The sequence below is a fragment of the Eleutherodactylus coqui genome, chromosome 10 (assembly GCF_035609145.1).
Source record: "Eleutherodactylus coqui strain aEleCoq1 chromosome 10, aEleCoq1.hap1, whole genome shotgun sequence".
Classification (NCBI taxonomy): Eukaryota; Metazoa; Chordata; class Amphibia; order Anura; family Eleutherodactylidae; genus Eleutherodactylus; species Eleutherodactylus coqui.
The window spans coordinates 58,295,859-58,314,647 of NC_089846.1; the positions used below are offsets into that span (position 1 = coordinate 58,295,859).

The 18,789-nt window shown below is 45.2% G+C and overlaps 1 long non-coding RNA gene across 1 annotated transcript; it reads left to right on the forward strand.

Moving 5' to 3' along the window:
* Positions 1-123: 123 nt before the first annotated feature.
* LOC136580488 (uncharacterized) lies at positions 124-9,279 on the forward strand. Its single transcript, XR_010786959.1, has 6 exons — positions 124-237; positions 2,280-2,309; positions 2,496-2,543; positions 5,227-5,262; positions 6,194-6,245; positions 8,149-9,279. It is a non-coding gene; the product is annotated as an uncharacterized lncRNA (long non-coding RNA).
* The last annotated feature ends 9,510 nt before the right edge of the window (positions 9,280-18,789 follow it).

Consider the following 18,789-nt stretch of genomic DNA (forward strand, 5'->3'; position numbering starts at 1 on the left):
GCTTTATTATTCGACTTTACGGGGCTATTTTGTTTTATTTCGAGACAGGCAGTAATTAAACAGCTCAACCTGGTTCCCGCGCGGGAAGGGGCCTTCAGCGCTTATATAAGAAGCTGCCGCCGCATTGCGGGCTCTTTCCTGTGATTTAGGAATCCGTAAAGATGGTGGCTGGTGAGCGGCATCTAAGCGGTATCGGTGCCATCCTGCGGTATGGCGGGAGAAGTCTACTTTATATAGGTACGGGAGGCTGCTGGGTGTCTGTAGGAGCCGTTATTTAGTGCTAGTAGAACGGTGGGCGCTTGGGCTGCGGTAGTGCAGCATACTAGGGCGGCTGGGAGCGTCTGCGGCCTCACCTGCTTTGCTGCTGATTGGCTGGAAGGAGTCACATGACTGTAGACTATCATCCCAGTGCTGGTAAGGGGCCACGTGTTGGGGCTTCTCTAGCTGTTCAGTTTTGAAACAGAAAAATTACTTAAAACTGGGAGGGTTTTTTTTTCTTCATTGATTTCAATGGGATTTAAACTTTTTCTTTACTGATTCTGTTTTATTAAACTAAAATAAAGCGATCTGGAAATCTGGCTGGACAATCCAGACTTGTATCCAGAGACTTTCCACTTCAATAGTTCTGTGCTCTAAAATAAAAACTCTTCCCCTTTTTCTGCCCCCACGGCGGATCAGCAAAACTGACCTGAAGTCCCATGTAAGGTGTCCCTGAAGCTAAGGCCGCCTGCACACCGCAGGGCCAGATTTGAAGCAGCGGCGCCCACACGCACCTGTCCGTCCTTTTCCACCTGTACTGCGGATGGTCTGTATGGCTCGCTGGCAGACATGCGCAGTACGGATTTTTTTTTTTAATTCCCCATTTTGCTGTTATTGCCTAGCGATGACGCGGAATCGGCGACCTTTCCTCAGCGGATCGGACTGCTTCCATTGACTTCATTGTGTGGAGTCTGCACAAAAATGGAGCATGCTGTGTTTTTTTCCTTTACAGGAACCATTATTGGCTTCCACAAGTGTGCAGGAAGAATCTATATCCCATAGCATTGTATGGGCGCTGTTTACTGCGGATCCCTGGGCAGGAGCCCTAAGGCCTCATGTCCACGAGGAAAATCAGGCCCACTACGGATTCTCCATGGAGAATCCATAGCGGGTCCCTCCTGCCCCGCGGACATGAGCACTGAAAATAAGAATTAACTTACCTCTCACCCGCTCCGGATCTTCCCTTCGCCGCAGCTTCATCTTCTCTCCGTTGCGGCCGGATCTTCTTTCTTCAGCTCGGCGGATGCGCAGGGCACGTCTGATGCCTTCCTCATGCATGCGCCAGCCCGAAGAAAAAAGATCTGGCCGCGACGGAGAGAAGATGAAGCCGCGGCGAAGGGAAGATCCGGAGCAGGTGAGTATATTTTAGGTCTCACGCGCATCCGGACGGCTTCCATAGAAGCCTGCGGGAGCCGTCCCCGCGGGAGACCCGCACGAAAATGGAGCATGGTCCAGATTTTTTCATGCTCCCCTTTTTTTTTTAAATCCCTTTTATTGACCATCCGCGGGTATTTACCCGCGGGTGGTCAATGCATCCCTATGGGATGCGGATCCACGGGCGGGAGAAGAGTTAAAATCCGCTGCAGATTTTAATTCTTCTTTTGCCTGTGGACATGAGCCCTAAGTTCACACAGGTGAGGGCAGTGTGGGTCAGAGAATCTCACCTGTTCTGTGATAATTGTGCTTCTGCAAAGTCACAAAGAGAAAATCTGCTTCCACTTAGTAATCACATGCAAGATGAACGGCGTGATTTTTAAAATTTCTTTACTTTCTCCTAGGAAATAATGGGCATTCTTGAACAAGTCACCCAATAATGGGGCGTGCTGCAATTTTCCGATCTGACTCAATAAAGAGAGAACTTGTGTATTAAGACATTAAAAATGTGTTTTTGCCCGTGCGAGTTCTGTCCTAGCAGTCTGCAGCGCTGGTTGTGTCCAAAACCTTTCAGTTTGCTTCCCTTAAAAAAATTATATAAATCAATGGGAGGGAAAGACCTAACATTTAATTGTTTCTCAGTTTCAAAAACAGAACAGACTGAGCCCAAATGCAGATGTTAAAGTGCCTGTGTGTCAGTGTTTGGGGCGGGGGTGCTTTTCGTACTGACCTGTACATTGCTGTGCCCTTGTGTCTGTGGCCAGCACTTGTGGCATCGCTGGCACGGTCTGCCAGGCTGCGGTCTTTGGTTGGGTCGATTATCGCTCTTTGCCCAGTCTAATACTATCTTCTGCTTTGTCTATCAGGTGGTGCTCCAGGCCTGATCTCCTGAGATGGTAAGCATGCGTTATGTCTTGTGTTCATTAGTGCATCCATTTTTGTGTGGTCTTTACCATGATGAACCTACTTAACCCCTGACTCCTCCTTGTGATGTCATCACCGCAGCGTTCTGACGACCATCGCATTTACTGCAGATCGGCCGCTCTCCTTCTACCAGAGACTAATCTATTCTCTTCTTGCAGCACCTGCACTGAATGGAGCTGGAAAGTGCTGGGATGTCTGAGCTCAAGGTGAGATGGACCGCTGGACTCTGTGTTGTGCCAAGGAAGACTAGCTGCAAATGTTTTGCAGCAGATCACTATGGGGACATTCTGGGCAGGGGTGAACCCCTTTTTAGAGGTTGTGCCAAGTTGTAAAGTTGCCCACTAGCCACAGGAGAGGGGGTAACTTAATAATCAGGAAGGGGGCTGACTGCTGGGATGCCATTCTTCTCGAACAGTGGTTTTGATGGTCCGCAGATGAATGAATTGGCAGTTGTGCATGCACACCAGGCTACACACATCTCAACTACAGTGTTGGAGATTGCTGAGCGCTCTTGGCAATTCCGGTGCTCCCATTGTAATGTGGAGTGCTTGCGTGGCTGCTGCCTCATTCATGTGGGGATCTTTGGGACCCTGTTCTCAAGATGAGTGGGAGTCCCAGCCATCAAACCCCCACCAATCAGTTATGGCTTATCCTGTGGCTAGGGGATAACTTTGTAAACTGGCACAACTCCTTAAGCCTCATCCCTGATAAGCAAGTGTGCACAGGCTGTGTGCTGGAGTGTATATGATGACACCTTGACTAGAGTCTCTGACTTCTCATGAAGTTAAAGTAAACGCTCTGATACACTCCATACGGCACTAGTATAGCTCTTTCTGGAGCTTGAACACTGGTCACACTGCGGTCATAGACTTGTGTCAGAAGAACTGGTGGCAAGAATAGTCGTGCACACTGCAGTTCTTCCCATCCAATTTATGGAACTGGGTACATCATGGAGCACATCAGGCTTCATATTGGGGCTTCTGTTTATCACAGACAAGTCGCGTGAACTGGACCTAATGCAGATGCACTTTAACCCCTTGAGTGGCACGCCCGGAAATTTTCCAGGACAAGCTCCACTGCTCATAGTGACATAGCCCGGAAGATTTCCGGGCTATGTATCACTATGGGAGCTGCAGAGCACAATGCCACAAGCTGTGACAGTGTGCTCTGCCTGCACAGACCCACAGAGAACAAAGCAAGGGCTTTGAAAAACCAGCAGAAGATATTGCCAATATGCCGGCAATCTCCTGATTTGTTTACAGGTTGCCATAGAGACCATCGGCTTGTCAGAAGCAAGCCAATGGTCTCTGTGGCAGGGAGAGCTGGTGCTTGGCTGTGAGAGGACAGCTAGGTACCTGCTCTTACAGCAAAGATCAGAGAAAACCTCCGATCTCTGCTGTTAACCCTTTACATGCTGCAGCATGTAAAGGGCTGTCGCCATCGGACCCCCAGAATGTGATCAGGGGTCCTGATGGGTCCCTGTGGAAGTCCACTAAAGGGACAAAAAAAAGTGAAACAATTATAAAAAAAATTATAAAAACACTTGTCTCCCTTTACTTTGTAAAAATCAAAAATACAATCACACACGTGGTATCCATGCGTCGTAATGACCCAGAGAAGGAAGTTAATACATTATTTAACCCCTTAATGACATGGCCCCTTTTTTTCTTTTTTCCCCATTTCTTTTTTTCCTCCCTCCTGTTTAAAAAATCACAACTTGTCCCGCAAAAAACAAGCCCTTATATGGCTGTTTCAATGGAAAAATGAAAAAGTTATGGCTCTTGAGATGCAACTGCAAAATTAGTTGAAATTCAATGATTTGACTATTTTAAAAAACCTGCCCTGGTGGGCACGACAGGGTGGTAGGAAACCCGCCACTCAAGGGGTTAAACGTTGTAATCTTCCGGCTGGCAGTGCCAGTCCAGCTTTGAGCCAAAGTTGGAAACAGTAGTTTCGGACAGGTCACTGGCCAGCACAACTCATGTTACAGCCATCATAAACCTTAGGCCTCAGAACACTTGGGTATTTGGGGCTGTGTGCGATCGGTGTAATGCCATGGACAGAACATAGCGCCATTATAGCATATGTACATATAGCAAATATGCATAGACGCTCTTCATACTGGTCCATATGAAAACTCATGAAATGCTTTCTGTCTCTGAGGAGATGGGACATGTTCAATGTACTGTGTACATGTATATAGTACAGCACCCGTTCTGGTGTCCCATCTGCTGGCTGCTGCAAGCTGCACCCAATTTTCTTGTGTGCAACTTGCAGTAAAGGCTAGTATGCACCTAGTGTTAAAGCAATAGCTGACCTCTAACTGCAGTATGCATGCAAAGTGGCTGGGTGGGATAAAACTTCACTCTCTGCCAATTGGTGCTGGGTCAAATTGGCTCCTATACACCTCAGATGGTCAGTCTCATAAGTCATTGGGTTCAGCTGATGTTCATAGCTAGAGCTACATGAAGACTTGGCTGCAACTGGGGTTGTATGATCAGCGATTGCTGTGTAGCTCTGTGACCGTACGTGGTCAGTGGGGTTAGTTTGAATTGCAGATTGTGCAAAAAAGCTCAACAACCTCAGTTGGTGTTGCAACTTGCACTTCAACTTTTTTGACTTCAGTGGTATTGCCGGGCTACATGGCAATCTCTGGTTGTCTGACCTAAAGCTGCCGTGTAGCCCTAACCTAAATCTAAATGGAGGCTCTTGAAAATGGTGAATTCACAATCCTGCAAAACTATACAATTCCTAGCCTGATGGACTGCAGAAGTCTTGGCATCGTAGGAGTGCTAGCTTCATGACTGCTGGAAAGTCACAAGTTGTGAAGATACAGGTCTGTTCTGTGGTGTAAGACTTTAACACTTTGCGCTGTCCTCTTGCTTATAGGCTCATCATGACTAATGCCAAGCTGTAGAGATGAAGGTATGTAACTGGATCAACCTGCACCCATCACAGATCACCAGGCTGACACAATGGGAACTTGCTGCATCTTAGCCTTAGTCTATACTGGAGTGTGAATGATGACACTAAGACTAGAGTCTCTGAGTAGTCTGATGCCTTAGTAAACGCTCTGATGCACTCCACATGATAGAATGGCTGCACATGTTTACAAGACTCGCTAGTTGGGTAGAAGGCTGGTTTCACAGTACATCTAGTAAATCTTCTCTGGTTCCATCCAGAAAACTGCATGGGAACAGAAGCTACATAGCACTGTAGGGGTTATTGTGTGACTGCGACCGCGACCTCTTTGGTCTGCCTCATAGCCTCCGTCCCTGTCAGCCTCTTGTACTGAATAGGAAAGTGCCATCCTGATCTCTCAATTTGGTTTGTGGTCTAGAGGATGAAACCCGTGCTGGATTCTCTAAACATAATGCCTAACAAAGCTACTTGCAAAGTAATGGGGCAGGTCCTTGATCCCCCACTAGTAGTGTGTTGCACATGGCAGGTGTTGGCAGTGAGTCATAAAATTAAACTGGTTGTCCTGATGTGGACTTTTTTTTTGTAAATGTCTTCAAATGTGTTAAAGCAATAAAAGCAGCCATACTTGGCCATTTTTTCCCCTGCAAACTAGCTGCAGCTTCTGTGGTTCTCCCATTTGACTATGAAATGCTACCACCTGACCACTGCAGCAGTAACATGCTGTTCAGGCATCTGAGCTGTGAAGCCAGGAGAATGGCACGTGACTGCTGCTGTCAGACGTGGAGGATCGTGGGATTGCTGGGGGAATGATGGGTGAAAAAGTCTGCACTTGGACAACCCTTAAAATAAAATGCAGTTACTCAGTCCGGTCCTATTACAGTAACGATCTGGAAATGAATCTCTGCTAGTATTGATCTTTACCTTGTGTCCACAGGTGCAGCATGGGGTTTCCAAGGGCAGAAGAGACAGAAGCCTCTATGCTGGGTGTAAGTCTATATAGAACGTATAAGAGCATGCATACATAAATCATTAGTGTGGCTGATGACACGAAGACTAGAGTCTCTGAATGGAGTCTGATGCCTTAGTAAACGCTCTGACACACTTTCTGGACTCTGTGATCTTCCACCAGCTATGGGAGCCATGGCTGCGCTATTGGCCTTTCCAAGAGCTTCATATGGGAACAGGCAGAGTGAAAGGTTGCAATGATCTCTCTAAACAAGCCTATAAATGTACATAAATATGTTCGGCTGTTTTCAAAGCATCTCTGAACTCGCATGCTACAAATATACTTGTCTGTGTGGTGGTCAAAGCACAGACCTTAACATCAGATTGGTGCAGAGAATGCACAAGTCCTCCACAGCTGCACTCTGAATAATGGAGAGCCATTTCCAAACTAGTCTGTGCCCTAATGGGACCCGTGGGGAGATGTGGGCCTGCTTGCACAGTGCTTCAATGCCCTGCTTTCTGCCTGGAGTTAAACATTAACTTCTAGCATGGCTGTCAGGGTTATAAATTGTTTTATTACTAGCTGATGACTACCTTAAAGTGGTTGTCTGGGACTTTTGCTATTTACCAATCCTCGGTATAGGTCATCAATAGCTTTTTGCAGAAGCTGCCCTCGGGGTCCCTACCAATCATCTGCTGCGGAAGCCGATATTGCTGTCCATATTGCAGCAGCCCAAGTTTGTACTGCATTGATTTCAGTGGGAGCAGTGCCTGCAGTACCAAGTCTGGTCACTACGGTATTGCCCTCTGCCTCAGTGCTGTCCACTCTTAATGCGCCTAGCGATCAGCTGATAAGTAGAGATCCCATGTGACAGACACCCCCCCCCCCCTAATCATCTACCCTCAGAATGGGTCTTCAATAGTAAGGGTCCTTTTTAGAAGAGCAAATGTCTTGTTTGACCAAATGAATGTCAGTTCACTTGTACAGCCTGTTTATACCGACAGATACATTGTTGGCTCGTTCAAATGAGACGTCATCCAGTCACTTGCTGTATAAGTGAAAGAAGGACTCAATGATCAGTATTTAACCCAAACGATAAATGAACGAGCCAATGATTATTTTAATGCCTGCATAAAATAGACAAACAGTGAACAATTTATTATTCGTCCAACTGTTGGCTGCGTTTTAGACTGAGCGCTATCATAAGCTTTTAATCGTTTGATCCTTTTTTTTTTTTTCGTTTTAACAATATTTGTTCCTTGTGAAAGGGCTTTAAGTCCCAGACAACTCCTGTAACACTTTCAATCCATTTTTGGATGGAGGGTTTCTTAGGGAACTTGCTGTTATACAACAGCACCATCTGCTGGCTAAAGCCTGTAACTACATCATGGGATTTGTTGGAGCCAAAGGTAGAAGAGTGCAAATATGTATATGCTGTCGGACGACATAAAACATTATATACTTGCACTATTCTGCTATCGGCCCCATCAGAATTTATTGTTTGGCAGATGTCAGTGGATTGGAAAGGGTTAAAGGATGTCCACGTTGGAGGAAAGTCAGTAGCAGCCTAAACATGCCTTCCACATAACCAACTAGTGGTTATTTGTCCAAACCACCAATAATGGTGTGGCATGATGAATTGAGAGCGTGAAGGAATGAAGACACTATTTGGTTGTATCTTGCCTACCGAGATACATGAACACTTGGCCAAGTCAAACGTCTGTAAGGGGGAATGGCTGTCGGCAGAACAATTCAGCTGGCAGCTGCTAAATGTTTTTGGTGTAACAGGACCCATTATCACATAGGTGTGTATCATGTATGCTTACTATCTCATATACATGAATTGCTACTTATATCCCGCCCTTATATTCATGTGCGTCAGTAACAGTCTCTGTAATCTACTGATTGATTTCTGTGCGTTCACTTGGTGCTCTTCTCTGCAGATTTCCCATACATGAAGCCCATGGACTTGGATATAATGGAACGCCGAAACACTTGTAAATTCAGGGGAGCTTCTGGGAAGTCTGCAATAAACTACAAATGAGTCATTAAATGTCATTTATGGGGTTAATGAACTTGGTTTATAAAATGCTGCTGTACTGAGACCACTGCCAGTCATACCTCCAAACTGCAGACTGGCAATCTCAAGGTCCATTCATCCTGACCATTCCTTCCTTTCAACGCCCCTCCTGTCTTATAGCTCATTCCCCCCTTTAATAAGGCTTGCCGTTTATACCGATTCCCCTTAGCTATAGGGACAGGTGGGGGAGGGGCCACTTATAGATGTGTGTTTAGCCTACAGGTGGGAAAAAGGCTTTTGCTACCTTGGGGTAGGTTTTGGGCTCTATTCTTTGTAATATATTAATGACCTATTAAAAGGATTGTGCAGTAAAATATTAATATTTGCAGAAGAGCCAAAACTAAAGTAAAACGGGCGGTCGCAAGGAGATGGCAAGAGGATATCAAAATTGGGGTTAAGTTTAGAAAAAAGCCAACTGAGGGGCTACCTAATAACTATATATTAATATATCAGGGACAATACAGGGATCTCTCCCATCTATACCAACAAGGGGGCATCTTCTGAATTTAGAGGAAAAGGTTTCTACACAAAATAGAAGGGGATTCTTTACTGTAAGAGCAGCGAGACTATGAAACTCTGAGGATGTAGTGATGGCGAATTCAATAAGAATCCACGAGGGGCCTGGATGTCTGTCTTGAGGGTTACAATATTACATCTGGTCACTGATTACTTCAGAAGGGTCGGTGATCCAGGAATTATTCTGATTGCCAGATTGGAGTGGGGAAGGAATTTTTTTACCCTTAAATGGGGAAAATTGACTTCTACTTCATTGGGGTTTTTTACCTTCCTCTGGATCAACATTGGAGGTTGAGGCTGAACTGGGTGGAGTTTTTTGGACCTTACATACTATACCTGGGTGCTTGTTGCTATAATTGTAGTATACAAATTGCATATTTGTTATGTATTGATATACTGATCTTATACTGCAGTTTCATAGAAGTTGTAATGTACTGTCATTTACTGTGATACTGTTAAATAAACCTGTTGTATGTTATTCTGCACGGTGTTGTGTATTACTGCGCACACTAAGGTAATGGAATTAGGCCAGTTTTATATCTGCAACGGAAACTCTGGCCAGAGGTCCATCACAGATCTGGCTGCAACTACCAGAAGAAAACACTGCATGCAGCACTTTATTCCATCCCAAAAACAGAAAGCTGGTAGACCCCATTATAGTCAATGGGGGTCTACCTGCAGCTGCTGTTCCATCCAGAGACTGAACAGTTTGGCCACAGGGATTCCCCTTGCCTGCTCCCTTCTCCGAGGCAGAAAAGCAAAATCCCCAGCGCAAGTGTGAGCGGAGCGCTAGCTGACTCAAAGTTCCTCTTAATAGGAGGGAGTCGGGGTGGTTTCACACGGCATCAGGGCTCAGTTCAGGGTTTCCGTCTTTGCTGTTTTTTGTGGAAAGAAACCAACATCAGTTTGTTTTTTTTGGGGGGGGGGGGTTATTTCCCCTTGATTTCAGTGAGTTTTCACATAAACAGAAGGCCTTCAGTTTGCTTTAATTCTGTTTTCTTCAGTGTTTTTGGCTGGAACAGATTCAGTCAGTCTTTGTTGCAAAAAAAACTGAAGCAAACAATTTTTTAAACTTATTGAAATCAACGCGGAAAAACTGATCAGTTCATTTCAGTTCTGCATCCTCCAAAAACTGAGCAGACAGAAAACCTGAACTGAGCCTTAACACGGTTTTGAAACCCCTATTTACATACGAGAGTCCGAGAAACTAACATCTCGCTCCTAAACCTGCACTGTTTGTGCTGAATTTTGTGAGGACAGTACATCGATCACATGATTGCTTTTAATTGCAATTTCATATTTTAAAACAAAACAGCGAATGTGACATCATAATATGTTTGACATCCCTTCATACATTGCTGCTATGTGTCACATATATGAACATATCCTTAATATAAACAGCATAACATATCTGTGTCTTAGTTACATGCCTTACTAAGTATACATTTTCAAATGAGAGGCTCTAGTACCCTGTTGTACTGCCTCTAGCTTGCATGCAAGATGTGGTACAGGTGAGCATGGAGACCTACAGGTTACATATAGGCACTCCAAGCTGGCATCCCAGATGGTCCCATATATGTTCTACTGGTGCCCGGGCAGGCTGCAGAAGTGTGACAATGTTGTGGGGACATTCCTGTGACCCCCTTCTGGAAAATGCCTCTTGGAAGCTGCCATGAGAGGAACACGTGGCTGCAGGATGTCCTGAACACATCGCTGAGCTGTCATTGTCCCCAGTGGTTGGTCACACCTGACCACTGCTAGGATGACCAACTGTCGTATGCAAAAGCCCTCCGCAGACCACCACACTAACTGGAGACAGTCAGATTCTCCACAGCAAAGGCAGGATTGAGATGCTCACCATTGTTTCAACACTAGGTGGAACATGAATACGGCCATTCTCAGTGCGCAAACTAAACCTGGATTCATCATTAAAAACAACCCAGTTCTACTTCGCAGCAGTCCAGAGGCAAACAGAGGCGATGGTAGCTGCCAAAGGCAGTACATGTGATGAGTGCAATGAGGCCAGAATGTCCTTCAGCCAAGCACCTAAAAATGGTTCCAACAGGGGGGCCTGTCCCTGGATGCTGGACAATGAAGCTGTTGGAGCTGCTCACGATTGTCGGACGATCAGATAATCCTCTCTACTGGTCTGTTGAGCTATCCTGAGCAAGGTCACACTGCCCTCACATCCACTGGTCCCAACAGCTCCTAATAGTCTGGTCAGAATGGCCCAAGTGGCAGTAATTCGTCAATATGACCATCCACCTTCTTGCATTCCAATAATGCGCCGCTCTCAAACTCTGGGTGAAATATCTTCAATTGCTTATTATATCTGTGTCTTAGTTACATGCCTTACTAAGTATACATTTTCAAACGAGGCTCTAGTACCCTGTTGTACTGCCTCTAGCTTGCATGCAAGATGTGGTACGGGTGAGCATGGAGACCTACAGGTTCCATATAGGCTTTCCAAGCTGGCATTCCAGATGGTCCCGTGACTGCACAGGCTGCAGAAGTGTGACAATCTTGTGGGGAGATTCCTGTGACACCCTTGTGTGCGGCCAAGCATTGTCCTGCTGAAAAATCCCTCTTGGAAGCCGCAATAAGAGGAACACGTGGCTGCAGGATTTCCTGAACATATCGCTGAGCTGTTATTGTCCCCAGTGGTTGGTCACACCTGACCACTGCTAGGGTGACCAACGGTCATATGCGATGGCCCCCCGCAGACCACCACACTAACTGGAGACAGTCAGCTTCTCCACAGCAAAGGCAGGATTGAGATGCTCACCATTGTGTTTCACCACTAGGTGGAACATGAATACAGCCATTGTCAGTGCGCAAACTAAACCTGGATTAATCATAAAAAAAACAACCCAGTTCCATTTCACAGCAGTCCGGAGGCGACGGTAGCTACCAAAGTTACTATATGTGATAGGTGCAGTGAGACCAAAATGTCCTTCAGCCAACCACCTAAAAAATGGTTTCCAACAGAGGGGCCTGTAATGATGGTTCCACCTGTCCCTGGATGGTGAACAGTGAAGCAGTTGGAGCTGCTCGGGATTGTCGGACGATTGGATGATCCTCTTTACTGGTGGTCTGTCGAGCACATCCTGAGCACGGTCACACTGTGCCCTCACGCATCCACTGGTCCCAACAGCTCCTAATAGTCTGGCCAGAACGGCCCAAGTGGCAGCAATTTGTCAATATGACCATCCAACTTCTTGCATTCTAATAGTGCGCCCCTCTCAAACGCTAGGTGAAATATCTTTAATTGCTTCATAGAGGCGTCTAGTGGTCAACAAGCTGTACACACAAGAAGCCCAAGAGAGCCTTTTAATAGGCTTGGGGTAGAACTACTTTGTCTGGCATTGTTACAAACCCATGTTGCCTCTAGTTAATTACACCATTTTCATCCAATACATGCTGTTTTATAATTTGTTCAACGATCTGTCCCGGTATAAAAGTCAGGCTCACAGGCCTGTAGTTTTCTGGGTCCACCTTCTTTGAAGGTAGGGACAATATTTGCACTTCTCCAATCTTCTGGGACTTCTCTTGTTCTCCAGGCATTTTCAAAGATTATGGTGAGTGGTTCAGCAGTTATCTCTGCTGCTTCCTTCAGTATCCTAGGATGTAATTTATCTTGACCTGGAGACTTTAATTCATTTAAGTTAGCTATGCGTTCCCTCACCTCTCTGTTTATAGATAGCCTGCATTCTTTTATTTCCCCAATAACAGGGAAGATCAGCTGATGTTACATTTACTTAATGTAAAATAGATACAAAAGAGGAATTTAAAAGTTCGGCCTTTTCACTATCACTTTTAACCAATTCCCATTTTCATCTTGTACGCATCCAATAGCATCTTTGACTTTGACTTTTCTTTTGCCTGTGACATACCCCCAAAATCCTTTTTTCATTGCTTTTGGCCTTTCTTGCAAGTCTCAATTCATTATTAGCTTTAGCTATTCTGACACTTTACCTACAACTTCTGCAGACCGCATTATATTTTTCTTCAGACTTCAGTGATACAGCAGCATCAGGGGTGCATAAAATACAATCGTTATATCCCTAAATAGACATCTTTATTGTTCCACACATAGACAACGTTTCGACCGCTGTCTGCGGTCTTTCTCAAATCAATTGGATTTATGTGGATGGAGAGTCCACATCCTTTTCTGAGCATGCATCACTTGCTATTTGTTCGCTTCCTCTCGGTTTGGAGATTTCTGTCACCTATCAGCATCAGTGCGCCCGCAAGGTACCAATGGGTTCCCATGGCAGCCATAAGGCTGACAAAGGCCTCCATGTCTGCCATTTAACTCAACCTATTAGGCCCCACCACCAATAGAGTCTAATAGGCTGTTGTCATAGGCTTAGTAGAATGCACTACATAAGTAATGCAGTGTACTGTCTTAGCGATCGAACAATCACAGCTTCAAGTCCCATTCAAGGAGTAAAGCTGCTTAAATATACTGTCAAAAAAAAATCAAGCACCTAGGAGTTGTCATTTTACTGCAAAACTCGGCATGCAGTTCCATCTCAGGCAGATATGTATATATAGAGTTGTGGTGTGATTAGATGAATTGTCTTGCCACCCTCTGAGGCCCTAAAATCTAATTTTCTTCAATGACAGAATCATCAACTGGGTTGATTAGGTAAATGCACCAGATATAGTATATCTTGATTTTGTTAAAGCACATGACAAAGTATCTCATACCATACTCATTGAAAAAACTGACCAAATATGGGATCGACAAGGCAACTGTTAGGTGGCTCCAAAACTGGCTGAGTGACCCCATTTTTTTTATAAATGATCTAGTGGAGAGAACTGAAGGGAAACTGATCAGGTTTACCGACAACTCAAAGCTGCCGTGATTCCCCGAAAATAAGACAGTGTCTGACATTTTTGCCCCAAAAGAGGCACAGTGTCTTATACTCACCTAGCTGGCGATACCTGAATCCCTTGCGTTTGTCTCTGGTGCTGCGGCAGGCTGCCATGTCCTCAGCATTGACATAGCACTTTCTTCCTGGTGACGGGGCTTTGAATACCCCACCTTCAGAAAGCGAGTGCTGTGATTGGATCATGAGTGCCGCTGGCTCAGCCAATCAGAGCCAGCGCTCGATGAACCAAACACAGTCATTCAGTGATGTCATTCACTGAATGGCTGTGAATGATTGAGCTAAGCAGCAGCACATGTGAAAAAGGCTTGAGCATACTAATAGATCACAGACTGAACATGAGTCAGCAGTGTGATGCAGCAGCAAAAAAAAAGGCAAACACAACTCTGTGATGTATTAACCCCTTAATGACATGGCCTATTTTGACGTTGAGGACCAAGCGCTTTTTTGGTATTTTTCCATCTCCATTTTTCAAAAGCCATAACTTTTTTATTTTTCCGTCGACGCGGCCATATAAGGGCTTGTTTTTTGCGTGGTGAGCTGTAGTTTTTATCGGTGCCACTTTTGGGTAAACTTTTTTTATTTTTTTTATGATAACAGGGAGAGAAAACGCATCAATTCTGCCATAGATTGTTTTTTCTTTTTTTTACAGCGTTAATCATGCAGCATAAATGACACACTAAATTTTTTCTGCAGGTCGGTACGGTAACAACGATACCAAAATTGTTATATTTTTTTTAGGTTTTTACACTTTTTTGCAATAAAACCCCCTTTTTTTGGAAATCTTTTTTTTCTCTATAGCTGCATTCAAAGTCCTGTAACTTTTTTATTTTTCTATGTACGGAGCTCTATGAGGGCTTATTTTTTGCGAGACCAGCTGGTACCATTTTGGGGAATGTATGGCTTTTTTGATCACTTTTATTGCATTTTTTGCAAAAAATTAGCATTTTGCCTGTTTTTTAGCGGTTTTTTTACGCTTTTTGTCGTACAAAATAAAAAGCATGTTCCACTTTTTGTACACATCTTTACGGACGTGTCAATACCCAATATGTGGGGTTTTAATTTTTTTCCCTTTTTTTATGCTAATATTAGAAAAAGCATAAAAAAAGGGTTTTTTAACATTTTTCTTTTTTTTTACACTTTTCTGTTCTTTTTTTTACACTATTTGAGTCCCTCTGAGGGACGTGCAGCACTGTGCCTATGATCGCTGTTATAAGGCATGGCAGAGCTACTGCTCTGCCATGCCTTATCGCTTGTACAGCGATTATAGGCACAGGCAATACAGGACGCCAGTGTCTGACGTCCTGTTGCTATGGTGACAGGCCGGGCTCTCGTGATGACATCGTGAGTGCCGGCCGGAGACACAGAGGGAGTCCGCTCCCTTTGTGAACTCTTTCCCTGCCGCGATCTACTTAGATCGCGGCAGGGAAGGGGTTAACAGCGGGACGCCGGCTGTGACTGACAGCCAGCTCCCGCTCCGGGATAGCGCGGGATCTTATGTGATCTCGCGCTATCCCCAGGACGTACCGGTACGTCCTGTTGCGGGAAGTGCCAGGCTCCCAGGACGTACCGATACGTCCTGGAGCGGGAAGGGGTTAAGGGAAGCATAGAGTCTAGATCATGTGAAGGAATTATCCTGCTCCACACTTCCTTGGTCAGACATCATCTGGAATACTGTGTCCAGTTCTGGGCACCCCACTTTAAAAAAGACATAGACAAACTGGAGCAAGTTCAGAGAAGAGTTACCAAGATGGTGAGCGGTCTGCAAATCATGTCCTATGAGGAACGGTTAAAGCATCTGGGAATGTTTAGCTTGCAAAAAAGAAGACTGAGAGGAGACTTAATAGCTGTCTACAAATATCTGAAGGGTTGTCACAGTGCAGAGGGATTAGGCTAAGGGCTCATTCACACAGGCCTATTGTCACCACATCTTACGCACACATATTTCCCGCGCTTCACACTCGGTGAATGGAGACTATAAAGATCAATGGACTTTCATTCTTCCATTCATACCTGCATGTGGGCACTACGCATCGATATGCAGGATAAATAAATCGCTCTATTTCTCCGCGTATGAAACACTGTCCATATGCATGCATTGAATATGGGCAGCATTTCCATATGTATCCCTGCTCTGTTCAGACTGGGGAATTAAAATAAAATAAAAATCACACTACGCATGTCCATGACATGTCATTCCTGGGCATGCGCAGTGCCATACGCTGCCCATACGCGGTCTTTGCCAGCTCTCTGCCGGCAAAGCATATGGGCTGTAATGTGTACATATTCTCATTTTCACAAGGAAAGACTGGAAGCAATGGGATGAAAATGAAAGGGAGGAGACACAAATTAGATATTAGAAAAAAACTTTCTGACAGTGAGGGTGATCAATGAGTGGAGCAGGTTACCACGGCAGGTGGAGAGTTCTCCTTCAATGGAAGTCTTCAAATAGAGGCTGGACAAATATCTGTCTGGGATGATTTACTAAATCCTGCACTGAGCAGGGGGCTGGACCAAATGACCCTGAAGGTCCCTCCCAACTCTACAATTCTAGGATTCTATGACTGATTGCTTAATTATGACCAGTATAAACCATTAGCTTTTGAGTATGAGAACCAGACAAGCAGTTGCCCATACATCAGTTCCCTGGACCCCTATGAGTCTAACACTAGGATATTTATCCCCAAGCCCAACTTCTAGACCATGCATACCCTCCCCTGACTCTTTTAAATGTGCACTGTGGAACTGCCAGTCAGCATGTAATAAACTCCCCACCATCCACGACTTTTTTACTGCTAAATCTTTAAGGTCTCATGTCCACGTCCGCAGGGGGTCCCTCCTTTCCCGGGAACATGAGGCCTGAAAATAAGAATAAACTCACCTGTCCTTGACGCTGCGTGTCTCCCCTCCGTCGCGGCTGGATCTTCTTTCTTTGGCCCGGCGGATGTGCTTTGCACGCTGTCAGCGTGCCGCGCGCATGCGCCGGGCACATCCGCCGGGCCGAAGAAAGAAGATCCGGCCGCGACTGAAGGGAGACCTCCAGCGTCCAGGACAGGTGAGTTTAATTCAGCTGCGGGTGTTCCGCGGATCCAGACGGCTTCCATAGGCTTCAATAGAAGCCTGCAGGAGCTGTTCCCGTGGGAGACCCGCACTAAAATGGAGCATGTCCATTTTTTTTTCCTGCACGCGGATCCGCGCCTGAAGGGAAAAATGACATCCGCAGGTATTTAACTACCTGCAGGTGTCCAATGCATCCCTATGGGGCGCGGATCCGCGTGCGGGAAAAACGCTGTGGATTTTAATCCCGTGGACATGAGGCCTTAATCTGCTCGCTCTCACAGAAACATGGATACAGCAGTCTGACATGGCCTCCCCTGTGGCACTGTCTTACAATTGCCTGCAGTTGTCCCATACCCCTTCGCCAAATACACGCTTATCGTGACAGTAAACATTCAGCCCACACTCCTCACATCTGGGTAGTGCGTAGAAATCTTCACTAATATATTTGCTGTCCACAGCTTTACCACAACCAGGGGCATACCTAAAAGCTCAGGGGCCCGGGTGCAATAGTTCAGCTCGGCCCACCCGACTCCCCTGTACCTATACCTAAATCATGCTGCATATAGCTGCAAAATGAATTTCCATAAATGATCTAGCCCCTTGACATAATCTTTCCAAACCTGATGCATTTGCTGCACTACATGGAAATTTGTTTGTAGCCCTGCAGGCCATTCTCACACATACACACACCACTTTTTACAGCTATTAGTGTTTGCGCAATGAGCACCATGTTAACCACGGTACAACGCTAACATTAATTTATTTTTTTCTGAAATAAGTGTTTATTTGGACGGACAAGCATGTTACAATAATCAAGCCATAGAAGCATCACATAAAGTGGTACAGTCGATACGTATACATACTTATTGATGCGCCCCTTCTCCCACTCCACCACCTCTCCTCCGTGGAGTTCGTTGCTGGCTTGCCTCCGTCCATTACATTAATTTTTAATGGGGTTACTCAAACCTGCACTCGAACGCCATGTTCCTGACGCCCCAATTTTCGAGAGCTGTTTGTTCTAGTTTTGCGTTTTTGCATTTTTAACTCCCCTCCTCACTAGGGATGAGCGAGCGTACTCGGAAAAGCACTACTCGCTCGAGTAATTTGCTTTATCCGAGTATCGCTGTGCTCGTCCCTGAAGATTCGGGTGCCGGCACGGAGCGGGGAGCTGCAGGGGAGAGCGGGGAGGAACGGAGGGGAGATCTTTCTCTCCCTCTCTCCCGCCCGCTCTTCCCTGCTCCCCGCTGCGACTCACCTGTCAGCCGCAGCACAGCGATATTCGGATAAAGCAAATTACTCGAGCGAGTAGTGCTTTTCCGAGTACGCTCGCTCATCTCTACTCCTCACCCATCACAATGATGGGGTGCATTAAAAAGCACTGTCAAATGCTGTACCATGCGTTCAAAAATGCCACTCGACATTGCAGTAAGAAAAACACGATTTCTAGCTGCGTTTTCTGACAGCACGTGTGAGAGTGGCCTTAGGGTGTGTTTATGTTTTTTGTTGTAATTTTGAACCACAATTAAGAAAAACACATTAAAAAAATGCATGCAGTATTCAAAGACCACAAACGTTTCTAAGAAACTGCATACACTTAAAAACCTCATGTGTTTTTGATGCGTTTTTTTAATTGTGTGTAAAATGTGCAATTATATACAGTATATACAGGGAAATGTATAACTTATACCAGAGATAGATAGATAGATAGATAGTGAGATAGTGAGATAGTGAGATAGATAGATAGTGAGATAGATAGATAGTGAGATAGATAGATAGTGAGATAGATAGATAGTGAGATAGATAGATAGAAAGATAGATAGATAGATAGTGAGATAGATAGATAGATAGATAGATAGATAGATAGATACTGAGATAGATGAATAGTGAGATAGATGAATAGTGAGATAGATGAATAGTGAGATAGATGAATAGTGAGATAGATAGATAGTGAGATAGATAGATAGTGGGGTGGATAGAGAGAGGCAAAGAGGGAGAGAGACTTCAATGCTTACCACCTTCTCCAGTCTCTTATG